The 21,482-nt window shown below is 35.4% G+C and overlaps 1 protein-coding gene across 1 annotated transcript in view; it reads left to right on the top strand.

Annotated features, from left to right (window-relative positions):
- The window catches only part of TENM4 (teneurin transmembrane protein 4), a 1,646,934-nt gene that overhangs the window by 167,905 nt on the left and 1,457,547 nt on the right, over nucleotides 1-21,482 (top strand). The gene's annotated exons all lie outside the window — the stretch shown is intronic.

Below are 21,482 nucleotides of genomic sequence, written 5' to 3'. Positions count from 1 at the left end.
AGCATGTGGATCCACCTGTCCACCGCAGAAAGTCTCTTTCTTGTTGAGTTGACTATTCTGAATACAAATCTGCCTTTTTACATGATTTGCTGTTGTTCTGAGTAGGTGTGAGTTGTTTCTAAGGCTATTTTCTTTTAATACTTTATGCTTCTATGAAGTTTCACATGTGGTTGATGAAATATGTTCTTCAACAAATCCTGTCATGTTTTATCAAATAATGTGTTAGATGATTCTACTCTGAGGTTCTCAGCTCAGATGTTTTTAAGCTGTTTATCTACTCTGCAGAAATTTGGATAATGCTAGATTATAAATCACTATGGTGAGAGTTTCAGTCCAATCTGTAAAATTAATGAAGAGGGTGATTCACTTAGTCTTGGAGTGTTTCAGCTTCAGTGTTTGAAAAATAGTATTAATATATTTATAAAATGATTTGAAATCACTATTTAAAATTACGAGATAAATGGTGAATACAATGCTTTAAACTAATATTTTAAAATATTGTTGACAAAATAATATATGTTAATAGAAATAAGAGGCATGAATGAATGATTATACTGTCCCATATGAAGCAATATGATTATTAACGTGTAAATAGTGGGGTCAAACTGCATATCAGGGAAGGTGAATGATTGACACGGTGTTTGGAGGAGCAGTACAGTGTACCGTAAGACTCAGACTCTCGTCATGTCCAGACCCACATGATTTTTCTTTTGCTCAGTACTGTGCATGCTGCATCAATAGAGACCCAAGAGTCCCCTGAGAGCCCTGTCTGTGAAGTTTTGCAGGGAAGCAGATGGAAGCCACACTGGTCATGTCGCAGTGCAGTCCTACTCCACAGCAAGTGATGGGGCATCTGCTCCTGCACACCCTACCAATATGGAATATGATCAGAAGAGCCACACAGTGACAGCTCTGTCGGCCCTTTCTCCATTTGGCATGAAAAGAAAGCCTTCTGAAAGAAATGAGGGATTATTAATCTATTTATTAATTAGCTTGATCAGGAGGATCTGGCTAAACTATTTTCCTCATAGAGTTCATTTCGCTGTAGGTGTCTCCAAACCCATTGTTGGTGTCAGTCTAAAGACAAAGGGATCAGAGCCACATATGAAAATACTGGCCTCTTCTCAGCTTTGTCACTGTCTCCTCACCTTCAGAAGGGAGAGATGTGAAGCAGGAGCAATGATTAATAAAATATCCTTTAGTGTCTCCAGGGGAAACGAAGACAAAGCTCAAGCACTTGATGTCTTTATATTGTATTGATGAAATTTTTGTTATACACAACATAGACTGGAATAGATGTATACATAAATTAGAATTTTAGAATAATGAATCACTAAATAAAATATTAGTTTTGTCCTTTCTCTTTCCATCTTTTCCCCAAGCTTCAATTTATTTTCATTTCTTCTTCTACAGAAGTTGCTGTATCCCATTTATTTTCTGATCTTTCCCTGGTATTTAGATTTCAACCTTTCCCTTCCTAAAATAATTGTCTGTATTCTCTTCAGTTCTAATATATAAATATTTTTTCTGCTATTTTTTTTTAAGTTTGCTGATTATTATTTTATAACAAAATATCATGCACCAAATTGTAGCAATCTTTTGTCTGTATCCAGTTCACACCATAAAGAAAGTAAATCTGATCAATGCTTTAGTAATGACAAGTTTTGAGAATATATAAATGTATAATTAAAAAATAATAATAATAATAATCCCAAGTAAAAATAATTAAAATAATAGATTAAAAATGAATAAATGAAATGAAAATAAACAAAAATCAAAATAGAAAACAAAACAAACAAAACAAAAAAAAATCAGTTTCAGAAAGAATGTGCATCTGTTCAAAAAGTATTCAAACTACACTCGATAGTATTAGCTATCTATTAGCTAATATTTTTCATGTTAATATCATCTTGTAGCTGAATGCTTCTTAAATTTCAAACAGATGTTTCATTTTCTTAATGTTTATGTCTTTGCAATGACTCAAAAATACTTTACATTGGCCAAGGTAATCATAATGAAAATCAACTACTGGACAAGCCAAGATGGAAAAGAATCTGGACACTCATAAAGCCAGAGTTCCTGATACTCAAGAATTTCAGAGGTCAGAATGTCTCATTCCTAAAACACTGCTCATCTCCATCCTGAGAGGCCATATCCCCTCTCTACTATCAGTACCATATACTGAGTACTATCTATGCTCAGTTTACCTGTGTATGAAGGCACCAGGACAGTTTCTCATCAGAAGGCAGAGCACTTTTATGGATGGTAGCCACATTGTGATTTTATATGAGCTCCTGAAAAAGGAGAGAAAGGAAGGCAAGTTGTTCAAATCATGCTATCTACTTTGGTATCCTTTTTTTTTTTTTTTTGTCACTGTGCACTGCAGGTAAACATCCCGGGGCCATGGTGCACCCTTCTCACCCTTCTTCCAAAGGTAATAGTGCCAAAGTGCAAAAAGTAGGTATAGCTGAAGTGGGAACCACACATGGAATGTTTCATTGCTTTTTTTTTTTTTTTTTTTTTTTTTTTTTTGTGCTGTCATAAGGAAAAACAGAGGCAAACTGCTGAACAGGAATAATTAATTGATATCATCATCCCTCAGTTGCCTGTTGGGGAGGAGAGGTTAAATTAAACCATTTCTGGCCTTTAGGCACTCAGATGTGATATCGTGATGAGATTAAGATGGATGAGCGAATTCATAAATTAAAAAATGGGTTGCTAGGTGATTAGACTAGATTTTCTGTACTCTGCCACACCTTTTTTCCCTCTCAGTGTCATATTTTCATTTCATTTTTTTCCTAACTTTGTATTTCCTTTTACTCTTTTCCCTTACTTTTGAAGTCTGCCCTTCTTATTTTAAGAAAACAAATAAAAATATTTAGTTCTTCATTTATCATCTCTCTTTCTTAACACTTTCTCTTAAAATCCTGACTGGTTTTGTTGTTGTTGCTGCTGTTATTGCAAATGCCTACTCATGAAATCAAGCTGGGTTTATTCCCATATTTACTTTATTCTAATAAGCACATGATCTGAGACAGTATTGTTTTTGGTAGATTGGTACTTTTACTTTTGTGGGAAGATTACAAACATTATTTTTTCTTTCTTTGTGAAAGTATTGGAAAAAAAAGCCACATGCTGAGACCTTGAGATATTTGAAGTTTCCCTTTCAAAACCTACTTCAGTCAGTTCTGCTTTATTGCCCTTTCCTGCATTTCCCCATGTCACTTTTCTCTTACCCCACATGCTAGACCATTCTTCTTGTAGACTGCTGTCTTTCTATTTTCTTTCTAATTTTTCCTTGTCTCCTTTATGATTGTTCTTATTTTTTTTTCTTTCTCCTTATGTTCTTTAGTTCTTATTCTCACCCCTGTTAGTCCCTCAAACTCTCCTGTTCTTTTCTGTGTTTACACTATTTATTTCCCTTCCAGAATAGAGATAATCACCCAAATATTTTAATTCTGTTGGATTAAGATAAGAAAGGAAGAGAGGAAATAAAATGTAGCTGTTTACATATGTAAACAGTGATGTGGAAAATTATTCAAACTCTGCATGTGTAAGATGTATGCTTAAGACTAAAATGAGATGAAATACATGCACCCTGAGAAATGACATCAGGAAAAAATTAGGAATTTCTAGACTTATTTATCTTCTTAAAGAACATAACATGGGCCTATCTATTATAATTACCTGTCCCTAATCAGAACTGCAGGAAATAAACATTTTCTGATGAACTTCTGAATCTACCTGAAAAAGATGTGTAATGATTGTAAATAACTATTTGTTGACCACTTTTGATAAATCAATGAATAAATAAATAAATAAATAAACTTTTATGCTGGTGGTCAAACAATATGTTTCAGATTCCTAACATGCCATTTATGTGCAATTTGAATATCTATGGACAAAAAAGCACGTTTCTCCTGATAGAGACACAATGGGTTTCTTCTACAAATCCAAAGTAGTATTACTGGAGATGTACAGCAATATTACTGTGTCTGTTGAATAATTAATTACTTCTCTCTCAGCTAAATTATGTAAGAACAGATAAAAGAGGTAATCTAAAAACTTACTTTGATTTGTAAGTCATGTTTGCACTACAGCTTCAAACACTCTCCCTTTTAATTCCCTTTTTTATTTTTAAACATTCGCTTGACCTGTATTTTTCTTGTGCCATGGCTCTACACAAGCAGAAAGAATGGAAAGTAATTTTGTCATAATTATCCCCTGAAAAAGATTATGCTGAGATATAGTATCTCTTGGCTTAAATTCTCTAAAGCTGTGAAAAACTAAGATCTTAGGTTCCCTCCTTCCTGGCACGTACTACAACCAGCCTGCAATTGTTCCAAAAGTCATCTCCAAACCACATTCTCTCAAAAGAAAGTTAATCATTTTGGAAATGTTATGAGCACATAGACATCTATTAAATTTCTCCTTCTGTCTGGTCCCTCTGCCTGCTGCATCTCATTGACATGGAAGTGACTTGATTAGGTTTCCAGAGTCAGTGGGAGAAGGTTAAAATCTCAGGCTGACCCTCTAGAAGTCTTCAGAGATACATTGCCTTTCTTGTTCACTGTAGAGAAAAGCCTATGTGAATTACCAGATTAAGGGACAAGACTCTTAGATGTCTTTGTTTCACCTTGTGTTTGAACATCTTTATCTGTGTCAGCCTCTCTAGCTCCAAACTGCTGTTGTAAGCAAAAGTGAGAACCCTAGGATGATTCTCAGATTACCCCTGGAGCACTGATGTCACCTTCTTTCATTACGTTTCCTTATATTTTAGCTTATTTTGACTTTTAACTTTTGTAGTCCAAAAATGAATTATATCACAGATTTCAGGGTGTCAGAGTCTGAGGCTTCTCATCCTCTCTACATCATTCTGCTCAATACCATTGGAACTTTCTTCCCTTTCATCACTGGATTTTTGAGAAAGAAAGCCTTTGACTTTCACAATTCCGGGATGCATGTGTATGTAAACACCAACCAAATACTGGCCCTTCCTTTGCTTTATTTTCTGTTCCTAGTTTTCTGTTTGAGTTCATATTTCTGTTATTCAACTGCAGCAACTAAATCACCAAGACTTCTTGTGTTATCTTTATGGATTACTGTGTCTTCTTTGAATACTCTGTACTCAGCTTGTAATTAATCTAAAATGAGTCACTAATTCAGATTGTTGCATATCTTCTTCTAAGTCACCTTACTGTGAGAAATATTTGTTCAATGCCTTCCTCATTCTGAGAGGTGAATTCTAAGAAGAATGTGTTATAAATTACTGTTGATAATAATAGTAAGAAAGGCTCCAGTGCTGACCTTCTGATACCCACATACTCTGGGGAAAAATTTACTGACACAAAGTAAAGATAGTTTAAAACTACTGAACATGCAGAATATTTTTCTTCATCTCTGAGGCATTAACTAAATATAAATGTATATTTTAGTTTGGTGATAAACTTTGTTGTCAGCTGAGTAGGCTGAAAGATCTTGAGGTTTCAAGAGTTAAAGTGTTAGATCTTATACCAAAGTGCTAGGATTCAAATAGCTGACTCAATATATATATATTTTTTCCCACCAGTATGTTTCGTTTGTTTATTTTTTTTGTACGATAACTCATTATTTTAAAGTTGACAGCCATAGTAGTATAACTGTATATACGTGAACAAACTTCCATAACTTCTTTAGAAAAATCACTTTTTGCATTTCAGTGATGTTGTTGTGATCAAATACCTTGCTGTCATGTGACTTGATAACTGATTGTTTGCTATGAATTGTCAATGAAGTGCTTCTAGTACTAATCTTCTCATAGTGTATATTCACATGCAGCTTCAAACATTGTACATTTATAGAGCTGGATAAGCAGCCTTCATCCAAATACATTATTCAGCAAATGCAGCTATGGAATAATTTATCTTAAAACTGAATTCAAAAGGAATTAAACTAGCTCTGATCCACACAAGATGTGGTGATTTACTCAGCTGGGCAGCTGAGCTCCACCACAACTACACTCCCTCCTCAGAGAGAAAGGGGGAGAAAATAGAATGAAAAGAGCTCAGAGGTTGAAAAAAGGACAGGAAGATCACTCAACAGTTATGGTCACAGGCAAAACAGACTCAGCATAGGGAGATCTATGTAATTTATTAATTATCAAAAATTGTAGAATAGTGAGCAGTGAGAACTAAAAGCAAACTAAAAACTCTTCCAACTACACCTCCCGAGGTGAGCAGGGGAATGGGGAATGTGGGCTGCGGTCAGTCCCTGATGCTTTATCTACACTGCTCCTTCACGGTCACTCTGCCCCTGCCCCAACAAGGGGTCCTTCCCAAACTGAGCCTGTGGGGGCTGCCCACAGGCTGCAGCTTTTCAGGAACTGATCCCACATGGCTCTGTACCATGGGGTGGCAGCTTGCTCCACCAGGGGCCTCTCCATGGGCCGCAGGGGAACTTGTGCTGTGTGCCTGGAGCACCTCCTGCCCTCCTTCTGCGCTCACCCTGGGGGCTGCAGGACTTCTCACTCCTCACTCTCCCAGATGCTGTTGTGCAGCAGTTCTAGTTTTCCCTTTCTTAACTCTGCTCTCACAGAGGTGCAAGCAACTTCACCTATTGGCTTGACTCTGGCCAGCAGCAGGTCCCTTTTGGAGCCAACTGAAATTGGCCCTTAACTAACATGGGGCAGCTTCTGGATTTTTCTCACAGAGGCTACCCCTGCAGTCCCCCAGTACTAAAACCTTGCCGTGTAAACCCAATACACAAAGATTGGTAGGTTTTGTGAAAAAGCACTGTAAATAGGGCAAGGAGGAACCATATCTTAAGTTCATCTCAGTTTAGATCTCTTATATGCGGGGCTTCTAATCTATCATCTTAAGTGTTCCATTGTCCTGTGGTGATAAAAGGGCTTATGTCCATCACTCCAAAGCTTTTTGAAAACAGTACCTAGAATTTGCTATATAAGTGCAAGACAATTTATTGTTTATTTTTATTGTGCTCACCTGCATTCCATAGAAACAGATTTGTTGTTAAGTATGTGCTTCAGCCCATGCCTGAAATGAAGTGTTGCTATATATACAATTGATTTTCTTGTCTTTCAGCAAAGTCCCTAAAGAAAGAACTTTGAGAAGGAAACTTCTTTGAGTATTTTCTACATATGTCAGACAAATAAATAAATAAATAAATACATATACCCTATACTATACAACAATAATATATATATATATATATATCAACTTGGATGTGCTGTATATTTTCATATCCCACTTCTTGGGGGTGAAAACATACAATAAAATTCATTTTTAAACTAAAAATATAAAATGCTTATGAAGTTTCTCTTCCATCAGCTTTTTTCAATTCGTGAAGTTTTGAAGGTCCAAAGACATGAAAACTATGAAAAAAAAAAAAAAGTGGTAAATAGTGGAAGGATGATGCCTAAGAATAATCGTGGTAAATTCCTGTTCACTGTGGCTCTCTTTTGCTGTGCTCTGAAGACACCTAAGTGAAGACACCTCTGAAGACACCTTTGTGTGGAATTATTTGGGGGTAGAAAGGTGAGGGAGAAGAAAAGATCAGAAAGGAGTCTGATTGACTGTACATCAGGAATATTTCACCAGGACATTTCAGTAGAAGACAGAAAGACTGAAGTAATGCAGATAATGAATTTTTTCATATAAAAGTTCAAGACTATCACCTGTATATGGGAAAGTTTTCTAATAGCAAAAGTCCTTTAAACTAATAGAGAGAAGATCAAGAATATACATTACCTAGGAGCTGAAGATAGACAAAATTAGCCTCTGAACAATGTACTTATTTTATCTGCAAGTGTAACTAACAACCTGGAACAAAGAATGTTAAGTTGTGATGAATTTTCTTCTGAGGTCTTTTAAGCTATGCTAAAACTCAACGTGAGGATGCATTTTTGATACCATTGTTCCTTAATTAAATTCTGCTCTGAGTGATACACAGAATAGACTAATTTGTCATTATGGCCACATACAATGATGGAAACTCCACTTACCATTCCAGCTCTCAGTCTCTGAGAAATAAGTTCTTGCTCCCCTGGTTCAAACAACATGGATGTTAGTATATTATGTAGTTACATCACCATGAGTTTAATTTCTATTCCAATGAGCAACATCCATTTCTCTTAGCATTATCTATCTAGCTGTCTGTCTGTCTGTCTATCTATCTATCATATACCTACCTACCTACCTACTTCAGTGGAGTTATGAGCGGTTTTTCAGGAAGAAGGTTATATGGGGTGAGAAAGTGAATATGATATAAATGGGTATGTGGGAGATTAAACACATACACACATACACAAATAAATAAATAAATAATCTGGTAATTCTGGAAAGAGCCAACTTGACTATATTTCAGTTAATCCACAGAAGTTATTTCTCCTAATTCTGGATGAAAGGGAACTAGATAAGCTGCAGACATTAGGCCATGTCAGACAGGACAGTTTTCCATGAGCTTGCAAAGAAATGTGTGTGTAGAGTTGAGAAAAAGCACTGTAGTGAGGATAAATAAAATTTGCTGAGGCTTAATACTGTAGGGTATATAAGAATATCCCATGTTTCTGATGTTGTGTAATTATTCTTAATTAATTCTGCTAAAGTGGTCTACAAGTAACATCTAACTTTCATTGTTATATGCTAATGTGAAAAAACGAGAGAATTTTGAAAAACAGACGGTCCCTTGAAAACCTTGAGCTGTCAAAGATCAGGCTAAAAAAAAATAGGGAAAAAAGTAGGAATTTTAAGTGAAATGTTGACTTCTGTGAATGCAAAATTCAAACAAACAAGACAGGAATGTACCAAACTAGCATATCCCAGGGGAAGTCTTGAACTGTTTATCTTTCAGGCCAAAACTGAAAATGGTTTTAAAACCAAAGAACCTTTGAGATACAAATTGGTGTTCTAGAAGAAGGATTGGAATTTTATTTTATTTTATTTTATTTTATTTTATTTTATTTTATTTTATTTTATTTTATTTATTTCCCCCTCATGAAATGCTCCTATCATATATGAAAACACAGGATAGGAAGTTGTGACACAGAACACCTCTGATCAAACCCATTTTTTCAGTAATTTAGATTTCCTATTGCCTTATTCACCTGTTTAACTTCTAGAAAACAGCCTTGCTTTTCATGCTGTAAAAATAAGCCATGTATCTGAGGTTCTGAGAGGCCCCAGCCACCAGCATAAACTCACATTGTTGCCAAGGGGCAGATTCATGTGGCAAACTGGAGTTTGTTATCTCCTAGGCTCAAGTTTAATCCATTAAATTACAGCTGCTCTCCCTGCACAACAGGTTCACAAAGCAAAACCCTACTGCTAAGCTTCATATGCCACTTAAATCAGTTGATTATTTCATAACACCATTCTTTGTTTGCCAGGTTCTCTGAGGAGGAAATGCAAAGAAGTATCTCTGTTGCTATGAGCTTATTACAAAATCCATTCCTGATCTGTATTTTGCCTGCTTTTAGCTCAGTGAAAACAGAGCATGTCAAACAGGAAACAGTCAAGTTATATCCTCAGAAATTCAGGCTTTCTGCACAGAATTACAGATTACCATTATAGATTCCTTCCTTTAAGATATAGCCAGAGATTCGGAAAACAAGGAATCAAATATAACATTGTGAGCATTCACTCTTTTCCCCTTCTATCACTTAAGTCGAAACCTCCCCTCATTCCTCATCTTTAAGAGTCAAATGTAAATAATATCTGTATGGAGAAACCTCACCCACCAAGGATTAGAGATGTACTGTCACTAGCATTCAGCTGATTTAAGGTGTGCTGCTCTGCCCAAGACATGTTGGTGCCATGGGTTTAGTGGTTGTGCCTAGGGTTTGAAAATCTGGCCATTGCTTCTTTGAGAGGAAAGATGACCATGAGGTTAAGGCACTTTATTTTAGTGGATTTTTGTCACAGATTTCTCATCTTTCAGTAGCCCATACACAACCCCTTTTTTAATGATTACCTGCATGCAAATTCCCATCTAGTGGTATCCTGGCAGTAGAAAAGCTTAGAAATCTTTGCCCTGAAATATTCTATCTATAAAAGGGGACCTTTGAACACAATCCTTAGGTTAATTTCAGTAAAGCTAAGATACTCAGATCCTTGAGAGATAGCAGATACGTATTTTCAGGTTCCTTGATCTCTGGGTTAATATTTCCTATACTTGCCTAGGGACATCAAGCCAGTGCCATGTTACACTTCCTTGATTTGTTTGGAAAATTAATTGAATTGAATGAATTGAATTAATTGAATGAATGAATTGAATTAATTGAAATCAATTAATGAATTGATTAATTATACTATCAGCACCCACTGGACATAAACTTTCAAAGGTGAAATAACAGAAGGGATGCTGGTGGTGGGTGAATTACAGAAAAAGTCGATTTCTTTTTATGAATCAGCCATTTATTTATCAGGTTCCTTCTTTTACCTTGTTCTGGTCCATACCAGGTAGTAAACTTTTTTCTTTTCTTTTTTCTTTTTTTTTTCTCTTGTACTTCTCGTGTGGCATAATTCCAGAGTAGCCATTATATTCTTGCTTATTTTCTTTTATTCTTTTGTTCTTTATTTTTTATTTTTTTTTAACAATGTGACCGATACCTCAGTGAACATCAGTATAATAAGAATAGTTACTACTTACCAAAATCAACATACAGAAAAATAGACCAAGAAGTCCTGACAGTAGAAAAATATATATACATGTATATTTTTTTTTTGCCAAAACTGTACAGCAGACACTGTATTGTGCCACTGTTGCCAACAAAATCATATTTTCCTGTATTCAAAAACATTACATTTGTGTTTGTGAATATATCACACAAGCTCAATTACTGTCATGTATTCTGTGCGAACAACTCTGCAAATTACTGGAGCCATCATAAATCACAGTAGCCAACAGTCTGTCAATAATCTGTAGCCAAACTATATACCAGAGATGACAGTTATCTTACTGAATCAGAAAAGAAACACAGAAAAATCCTTGGAACATGTCAGGTGGTCAAAAGTATTCACTGAAAACTGTGGTAAATGATTAATTTAATAATTAATCTAATAAAGTAACTAATAAGGCAGTATTTTGAATAGCTAAAGTGCCCCTCCCATAGAAACTTTCATATCTGTAAGTGAAAACAAATGCGTGCCTACAAAGCAGTTTTGTTGAGAGATACAGAGGATAAAGAAATGTGCAGGTATAGTTCTAAAATGAATTAGTAGATGATTATTTAAAATAGCATTACATAATTAAAATGTGTGTATGTACTTAAATGCTGAAAAACTGAATACAATTTGAGATGGCTCATTTATTGTGCAAAAGAAAAAGAGTAAACTTTTCCTTGAATGGGTTAATTTTTGAGACAGCCTGGCTCTGAAGCCTCAATGCCTACATGTTCATAATACACTGGATTTAGTTTCCATAGACAGAGAGAGAGAGGATACGCTGCAATTGCTAGCTATTTTCTTGTCCTTGCCCCAGATGAATTTTGAGGAAGAACTCTAAGGGACTGCCAATGACCTAACTCATAGGTCAAGTTGGAGAAAACATTTTTAAGTGCCAGCTCAGGACTGGCAAGTGCTTCAGCTGCTTGCTGAACAATAGAGATCTGTCTTTAGTACACACTTAAAAGAAGCCCTTCACAGAACATCCATTGCAGTGCTGAATTGAACTCAGGCTGCCCCTTAGAAAAATACCTGCAGAATAACTTCTATCACATGGCTTCCTACCGAATCAGATATTCCCTGTTGTCTTTCAGCCAACACAGAATTGACATAAAGCCTGTATTGGATACTAATTTGACAACAGCAATCGAGTATGTGTTTCTGATCTGAAGCAAGCAGTGGTGTCATCTGCTCTGGCAGTTCGCAGTTCTAGCACTAATCGTTATGGATGCACAGTGTCAAACTAATGCAGACAACAAGAACAAAGAAGTACACTAAATTTGGCTATATAACACTGTGCATATTTACAAGGAATCAGAAATACTGGACAAGGTACTATTGTTACCTTTATTTATTTATTTATTTAGGCCACCAGACCAATATGCATGTTCTGCAGAACAACATTTAATAGGTGTGGTGATCTACGTTCAACAGTAGAGCAGAGCTTTTCATACTGACTGAGTGTACTGAAAAGGGAACAGAAAGGTCACAGATGTCATTTTGTAGTGAAAAGATGCAGAAGTGTATTGTAAGAGCTGTCTAGCTTGCATTAGTTTTCTTATCCTGTTGTTATACAGTTTGCTAATTCAATATGAAAGCTACTTACATGATAATGCTCTGAAATTGTGTTATCAAACTGAGCCCCTATCATGGCAATAAGAAAAAAATATAAATGACATTAAAGTCTATTATAAGTCTGCCTTGACCCGATTAAAAGCCAAGCAACTCAGCCCTGAGGGTAGTCCAAAAAATCACACACACCTCATTGTTCATCATGGGTCATGTCAAGGTCTCAGACTAAGATTTTCTTACAGAGCATTACGAACCAACAATGAAAAAAAAAAAAAAAAAAGACTTTGGAGGCTCAGTACCTACTGTTCTAACTAAAATAGATTTTTTTTCTTTTCTTTTTCTTTTTTTTTTTTTTTCTTTTCACCCCCTCTCTGAAGTATAGGTGGTATAAACAAAGTAGAGCATAGCTTACATTGACACCCCTCAGGGATACATTCTTATAAAGCAGGATAGTCATGAAAAGCTCTTTGCTCACTTCTTTCCTTTTGTGCATGTTTATGTCTGTAAGTACCTGAAATAAAGTGAGAGTTGTGTTGCAGCCTTGCATGGTGCCAAGGGTATATTTTGCATGATGTAAGGGATATCTGAGTATATCAAACCTGCTGACATTATTTGGGATGGATAAATCTGGATGAGTCTCATTAATACTGTCTATTAAGGATGATGTTCGGAGAAAACTATTTCTAGAATCTCATGCCAGTGCTAGCTCAGAAAACTCACTTTAAAAAAAAAAAAAAAAAAAAAAAAAAAAAAAAAAGAGCCTGGAATTGTAGTGGATAATGTGGATAATGACCCAAGAATAAAGCAAGGAGTTAAATTACTTGATAAGGTTCAAGTATGTCATACACAGTACATAGTTAGGAATGCTCTCACGTAATCAGTGAAGGAAGAGCTTTCATTGACTCACCCACTGTCAGGGGTACTGGTCTGCCAATGTATCAAGAAGGAACATAAGAATATGAATCCACCTACTTCATCCCCCAAGAGAGCTCTTGTAGTTTCTTATGGAGAACTTCACCTTTCAGCTTGTTCCTCTCCAGTACAGCAAGAATGTCTGACATCCAAAATCTGTCCGAGATGATTATACTGGGAAAGTATTTATATTTGAGCTAAGTAGTTTCAAAATGTCTTTCCATCAAGATCTCTAATAGCTTTTTCCTTATCCAATTTCATTTACTGGTTGCCTGTCTTTTTCATCTGGTTGGAGATACACCTCACTTCTCCTCGCAGAAATCTCAACAGTGTTGAGAGACACACAGCATGCGACAAAATCTGCTGTTCCTCCTGATTTATGGTTTAAATGTCCATGAATTTGGATTCATTACTGATAAATAATTTTCAAAAGAAACTTTGTGTGGAATTTGGCTCAGATGAAGACACATACATTTAGGTGTCAAGATGTGTTACAATGATCTAGACAATAAACTCAATGAACCTTAGAAAGAAATTCTGTTCACCCCAAATTAACTCTTAGTCTCTGGTTAACTAAACATGGAGTATATTTTGATCTCTACTTATTGTAAAAGAGATATTGAAACCTACTCCACATGTAAATATCTAAACAAGTCTTAACCAGGACCTTAAACTTGTCTGCCAATGAAAACACTGATTTACATTTGCCTCTAGTTTATGTTGAAATAACATCCCATCTGGAAAATAGTTAGTTTCATAAATATTTCACTATGTCTTAAAAGGCAAGAATATTTTGGAATAAAAACTGTTCTTGAAATTATATTTTAAAGAGAAGACAAAGAAAGACAAGGAAAAGCAAGTACAACTAAAAATATTTTCCTCCTTAGTCAACCAACATCACCTAAAAACATCAGTAGCATCATATACATTCATCTGTCATTCTATATAATATTATTTGAGATATTTGTGTGTGTGTGTTTTAAAAGTGGCCTGTTTCACATGTTCATGAACAATAATCAACATGGTCAGAGTTAAACTCAGAATATGTGACTGCAATCAAATCTGCAGTCACTGAATCAAATGTGATGATGATAAATCAAACCTTTACTTGGAATCAAATGCAGACACAATGAACCAAATTTTGATTCATGAAAATTTATTTCCTTCCTAAAGTGGAATGCAGAACAAGAAGATGAATGCAGAATTCCATGATAGCTGTATAATACTTGCCTACCACTTTAAATTACTTTGGAAAAAAAAAAGGGGGGATATTTTGTAGCCATGTTTTGTATCCATACTCTTTTTATCCTTATCATTGTGACAAAAAAAGCTTATCTCAAACAACTGATAAAAGTCTTTCCTGGTTATTTGCATATGTCCTTTGCCTACAAGAAGGTAGGAACATTAGCAACCAAGCCCTGTCACAGTGCAGCATAACTGGGAAAGAAATTTCGAATGCAACGGGGAAAGCTGGAGGAAGATAATGGCTTTTCTTTGAAAGGGGGAGAGAGAGGCAAAACAAACTAAAAAATCTTTGCTAATTCAGTAAGACTTGGGGCTTTTAATTTTACTGTTCTTGTTTTCCTTTTAAACATGTTTCTAACTTTCAACCATAGGGACTGGTGGAATCACCATTTTGTTTCCCACTTAAAACTTGGAGGAAGCAGTTTTGTCTTCCGTCTCAAAGTAGGAGACATCTCCAATTGAATCATGTGATAGACAGGGAAGAAGTGTTTCTCTCTATCCTTTAGATCCTAAGAGATAATAAGGTAGAAACATAGGACTGTTAAGAAATTCATAAGTTAGGGTCTTAATCCTTACATTTCAGACTATTATACTCCTTATAAACTAACTGAGCTCCATTTTAAAACCAGCTAATCTTATTTTTCTCTCTAATACTATGATTGGAAAGTCGTTCAAAAACTTCAGTCCTCCTTAAGCTATTTAATTTTTAATCTATTTAAGGTTAAACCTAAAATTCATAGCTATATTATGTTGATTTGTCTTTATATCAGTTTTTCATCCCGTATATCTGTGGTTTATCCAACTGATATATCTATAGAAAGCAATTATAGCTCCAATTTGCTTTTCGTTTACCAAATTAAGCAAAACAATCTTTTTAATTATATTCAACAGGATTCCCAACTCGGGCCTATGCTTATCTCTTTTTGCCTTTTTTATTTTTTTATTATCTGGTAGATGATGATCAGGATCTTACCAATGAGACCAATAGATGTGATAAGCACCTTGTTTGATTTGTCTTCAAGTATATCTGCCTTTTCCTAACATTCTTGCACTGACAATCTATAAAGTTTCACTTACTGGTTGGTTTGACCACTTTTTTCTCCTTTTTGTTTGGAGAGTAGATAGAAACACAAACAAACTAAAGAAACCATCATTTCTCATTAACGGCCTGCCTTTGAATATTGCACTAACAACTTTTGCCATTGTTATCAATCTATTCCTCAAATTGTGACCTAGGCAGTGAGAAAAAGTGCACTCTCTGCAAGTTTGTTGATGACACAAAACTGGTATGTGTGTCTGATATGCCAGAGAGTCGTGCTCTCTGAGGGAGAGAGGGACCTCATCCAGAGGGACCTCAACAGGCTGGAGAAATGATCTGAAAGGAACCTCATGGAGTTCAACACAGGGAAATGACAAAACCTGCCTCTTAGAGAAAAGTAGTCATAAACATAGGGCCAGGGCAGCTTATAGAGAGCTGCTTGGCAGAAAAAGACCTGGGGATCCTATTGGATATGAAGTTGGACATGAGCCAGCAATGTGAACTTGCCACAAAGAAGGTCATCATCTTTCTGAGCTATACTAGGCAAAACACTGCCAGCAGACCAAGAGAAATATCCCCTCACTCAGCAGTGGAGAGTCATATCTAGAACGCTGTGTCCTTTTCCAGGCTTCCCCATAAAAGTGAGGTATGGGCACTGGAACAAGTCCACAGAACGGTGACAAAGATGATTAAGAGATTGGAACATCTTTCATATGAAGAGAAGCTGAGACTGTTCATCCTGGAAAAGAGGAGGGTCAGGAATGAGCTTATGAATGTATATAAATACCTACTGGGGAGGAGTAAAGAAAATGGCACCAGACTCTTCTCAGTGGTGTGAACGATAGGACATGCAAAATTGGGCACAAGGTACAGGAAATTTAAGCATAACAAAACATTATTTTTTGTCTGGACTATCAGAGAGGTTGTAGGATCTCCATCTCTGGAGATAAGCAAAACCTGACTGGATAATGCTCTGACAATGCTCAGTGTTCTGGTTTACTCCAGTTTAAGCAGTAGATTGAAACAAATGGTCTCCAGAGGTGTCTTCAACCACAATCACACCATGAATCTATGATCACCCAGTTGATCACCCCTCCTAGTTGACATCTTCTGCTCAATTGACAATGTTTTTCAAATTGTTTCATTATTAAAGACTCTCCAGAAAATCAATTGTGTCACAGACACTAAAGAAAATATTTAAGAATGTCAGTTACAACTTTTAATTGTTTCATCTCAACAACCACAGAATTAATAGAAACAATAGCAAATGTACTGTCAAAAAATCTTTTACTGCCTAGAAATCTTAAAATATTCATAGTCAATAACAATCCGCTCCAAGGATGATCACATTATCAGTAAGGTTATGTCTTGTTTGGACTTGTGATGTGACAAAATCATTGTGAAGCAAAAAATCACTGGACTTTTAGAGCTCTTTTAGTCTGGTCAGGACTATTTTTAGATAAAATAAAATATTAATAGATAGGACTGAAAATTTGGGGAAGGGAGGGAGGGAGGGAGGGAGGGAGGGAGGGGAGATATTTTGACTGATGTTTATGGTCTTAGAGTTAGCCCTTTATTCTCCAGGTGGTAGTCATAATTTTTCAGCTGAGTAAGAATATGGTGATCTTCATCTGCTCTCTTACTGCCTCCTCCCCGGCCACCAATATATCTATACTTATCTGTACTTATCTAGGTTAAATTGCAGCCAACTGATCCTCATCCAAACCCAAAGTTTATCTAAACTTTAATCAACTGCACCTGCAAAGTCAGATATAAGTTTAATGTGCACCTATATGATTCATGTGTGCATGCATCAGAGCACTTGTGATGCCATCCATCTACCTCTTTTTAAGATGAACTAATCCTTTTTTTAGAATTCTAAATCTGACAGATTAGAATTCTATTAGAATTCTATTAGAATTCTATTAGAATTCTAAATGACAGATTCTGACAGACTGACACTCTTGTGTAAAACTCAGCTGGAGACTGCTTTACTTCCATATTTTGTAGTCAGTTCATTCATTATTTTTGAAATGTCAACATTGACTTTTAACTGACTAACTTAAAGAGACGATAATCAAGCAAAAATAATTAAAGGTGATAGTATAGCCCAACTGTTATTATACAATAATTTCACAGTAAAGATTGAAAGCTTTTTGTTCCGTAGTTTCTCCTTCAGGTAGTCCAGATTGTCAGAAGTACCTCATTATAAGCAATAGTACAAAATTTTGAATATCGTTGTCAGGCAAAAATGCAAGCACAAATGATATCATTAGAATGGAGGTTTTAACACACAAACAAAAACAAAAGCAGGTTTTCCGGGATGGTTATGTTACCATCCCAGAAGACCTGCTTTCATTTTAAAAAGTTTGAGCAAAATTCCAGTACTTGTGTTCTTGAATGAAGAGATAGGAATGTGAGGCATCAAAAGATGACTATAATAAAACTTAATGGAAGCAGTAAAATATAAATTCGCAATTGTATACTTTTTCTGTTTGTAATGAGCTTTGATAGCACAACTTTTTTTCTTTTTTTTTTTTCTTTTTTTTTTTTTTCCCCCCTAATAATCCAGTGCTTATAATCAATCATAAAATCTATGCAAAAGGAGTGTCAAATTCAGACCTGTAAAATGCATGGTACTTTTTCATAGGCTTAAAGAGCAGGTGTCTGTGGGTCTGTGAAGCATGGGGATCTCCAGGGTAAGGTAACACCTATTCAAGGAGCTTGGGGTCATAGATTTAAACATAAAAAGCTACAAGCCACTTTTTTTTCCAAGGATATGACCAAGACAGTATTTGTGTCTGGACATCTCTCTTTATTCATGAGGATTTTTAAATAGGACTACTTTATTGCTACAGCCCACTGACACAAAGGTTTAAAATATGGTTTGAGAAAGAGTAAAATGTGCAATTAGTTCTGACAGTGCTTCAAAGCTGTAACATTGCAGAATGTAGCTATCTAGTCATGTCCACTTACTCCTGTTGGAACATAATTAAGTCTTGTGTGTTCTTTCACTTCTAGAAAAATGTCTTTTATTTTTTCCTCTCGTCCTCTGTCATTGCTGCATAGATTTAGCAATGCAAAGGGGATTCAAACCACCTGGGCATTTATTAATACTGGGTAAATAGAAATTTGAGCTGCTTTTTGAATGTACTTTCCAACCTTGTTTACTGTGATTATGCTAGCTTTCTGTCAAAAATGTTTTTATTGGCAAGAAGATCTTCAGAAAACTCAAGCTCTGTAAATAACAATGGTAACAAGTTTTCCTGAGAGAATTAACTCTGGGAATTCTGCCCTGACCATAATGAAAACTTAATATTCATACTTGCATAGTACATTGTGCTGAACAATTGTGAATATTTGTAAGTGGAACATGGTGTTTTGATGGCCACAGTTCTCTAAAGTATGGTTTGTGAGTCACAATTTTCCTGGAAAAATAAAATATTCGCAAGGAAATTTTTCCCTTTAAAAAATCATTCCAGGAATGTAGGAATAGGGACTCTAGGAGTCCCTGTCCCTGGGGATATTTAAGGAAAGGTTGGGTGTGGTAATTAGCGACGTGATTTTGTGTATGATACTGGTAGCAAGGAGACAGGTGGACTAGATGATCTTGGAGGTCTTTTCTAACCTTAATGATTCTATGATTTTATGATATGATTTTTACTCCAGTTTTATGTTTTGCAGGTGAAACCATCCTGTAGTAATATGTGGTAATAGAAATGTCATTTACCAAAGATAAATATGAAGAAAAGAAAGAATCCCAGTTAGCTCAACCCACAGTTTCTGAGAGCTAACCTTTTATGAAAGAACATCATTAACTGCTTTGGTCAAAGACCATTAATCATGCTGAGTTATTTTTGGTAAAGCTTGGCATCCGTGCAAATGTAATCCTCAAGCTGGTCCTTAAGAATAGTCATTTATTCAAGAGACAACACAACATAATGTAAATATTTGGCTCCATCATTGCTTCTATATTAAAGTATTATCATTAAATTGAAAATTGACCATTTTCATTTGAAAGGGTAGTTTAACAACAGTGTTAGTCATTTCTCATAAAGCATCTGTTTGCCAATTCACTGCCTTTACCAAGTAAATAGTATAGAAGCCATGCTGTATGATAGTGTAAAAATAATTTTCTCTTAGGTTTTCAGAAAAGAGCTCTTTTGTAGTAGCGCTCCTTAATGCTTCATTTCTGAAGATTTTGAAAGCTATGGGCTCTTATTCAAGAGTGGAAATAACTACACCTTCTGGGACTCCATCTTATGCTAGTAGATGCCTATGCAAACAGGATGATCATTCAAAGACCTCCATAATTTATTTATTTTTCAGTATTGCACATGCAACTCTGCAATCATAGTTTCATTTAAAATGTCACCACAGACCTCTAAGTTTTCATACAAAAAACCCTGCATATTTAGGAAGATTTCAAAAAAAAATTTTCTTATTATGTGTTTTATTTGAAAGTACAGAAGTTGACAATTTTTCTTGAGAATTTGGGAAGCAACAGTATGCCATTGTATGTGCCTGAGAATGTTTCACTGTATTTCCAAAATCTAGGGACAACATTGACAAATCTTACAATATTTGCTTTACTTCTCTTATTTTTATTTTATTTTTTTTATGTTAGCAGATGAATTTAGCATTTTAAGAGGAAAAGAAAAAAAAAAAAAAGTTGCCTGATATACTTTTAAGACCCAATGTCAGTGCCCAAACCAAACCCAAACTCTTTTAGTTTCAACATAGTCCTGTCTCCAGGAATTGAAGAGGAACACTGAAGAAACTAGGAGTCTGTTGAATAAGAAGCACTGATATCTTGACTACAAATCACTTATCCTTTCATTTTATGAGACACTTCTTTTGTACCAGAAGTTTACTAACTGAATCTTTTTTCCCTTCTAGATGAGTAGTCCCATAATATTGCTCTGAAAAGTTAGGTTGTGTGTCATGATGAATCTTAACTTTTTTTTTTTTTTTTTTGGGTGGGGGGTATACAATGTAGAACAGTACCTAATCTCTAAAATGTAATATTGCTATATATAACATATCAAGGATTAGCAGTCCTTTGCAACAGTATCTTGGTCAGGACTAAGAATACCATATTCACAATCAAAACATTTAGAAACCCTACTTGTCTCTGCTAGCTAACTCTGCACTTGTGATATATATTCAAACAAGTACTAATGGTGTAATGGCTTTTATCATTAAGGGTGTTTTTGTTGTTGTTTTGTTTGTTTGTTCGTTAGTTTTACTTTGTTTTGTTTTTCTGAACTAATCTGAAGATCAGTAAAGTGGTCTTGGTTTTCACAAGTTCTAAAGGAAACTTTTAAATGAAAAACCTCTCTGTCTGGGAATAATTTGGGAGTGTCTAGACATCAAGGTGTAGTTTAATTGCTTCAGGTCTTGTTATACTTACATAATGCAATTCCACTTTTCAAAAAGTCCAAAGCAGAAAACTTTAAAAACATTAATTCATACTGTGTTAAGCTATTATCTTCTGAACATTTATGTATATAAAGATGTTGAAACAGACTATTACTTTTTTAATGTATTCCAGTTTCGTATATGTTTTAGGTAGGCACCCAGAACTCCCTAACCTACTAGGTAGTGGCAGGTCCAGTCATAGAACTTAGAGAGAAAAAAGACAGTCACTAAGTTCTCCCACATTTCCAGGTGAGACACCTTAAAACCCAAGAAGAGCTTAGTATTGGAGTGTGGGGCTATATCAAGACATAATTCACCCTATTGACTGAGCTCTGATGAGCTTAGTGTTTTCAAATAATGATTTGTGTTCACTGATAATTAGTAGGCAATAATAGATTTTATGAATTTGTTGCACGTAAGTCACCGAGTAGTCAAGGAAGATAAATAATTTTACTCATGAATGCTACTATTGAAGTGGGTAGCAGAGGTGGAGTTGGTTGGGACTGCCTTCAAACCATCACTGTTCCCAGGAAAGGTACTGCTTTCTTATTACTAATTTCCCTTGGCAACTAGCATGTAATGAATACTTTGATATATTCCTGAAAGAAGTTATTAGAAGCCAAATTACAGAAGGA

This window comes from Anas acuta, chromosome 1 (assembly GCF_963932015.1).
Source record: "Anas acuta chromosome 1, bAnaAcu1.1, whole genome shotgun sequence".
Classification (NCBI taxonomy): domain Eukaryota; kingdom Metazoa; phylum Chordata; class Aves; order Anseriformes; family Anatidae; genus Anas; species Anas acuta.
The sequence above is the reverse complement of the archived record's forward strand: the minus strand, read 5'-3'. Positions and strand labels throughout refer to the sequence as shown.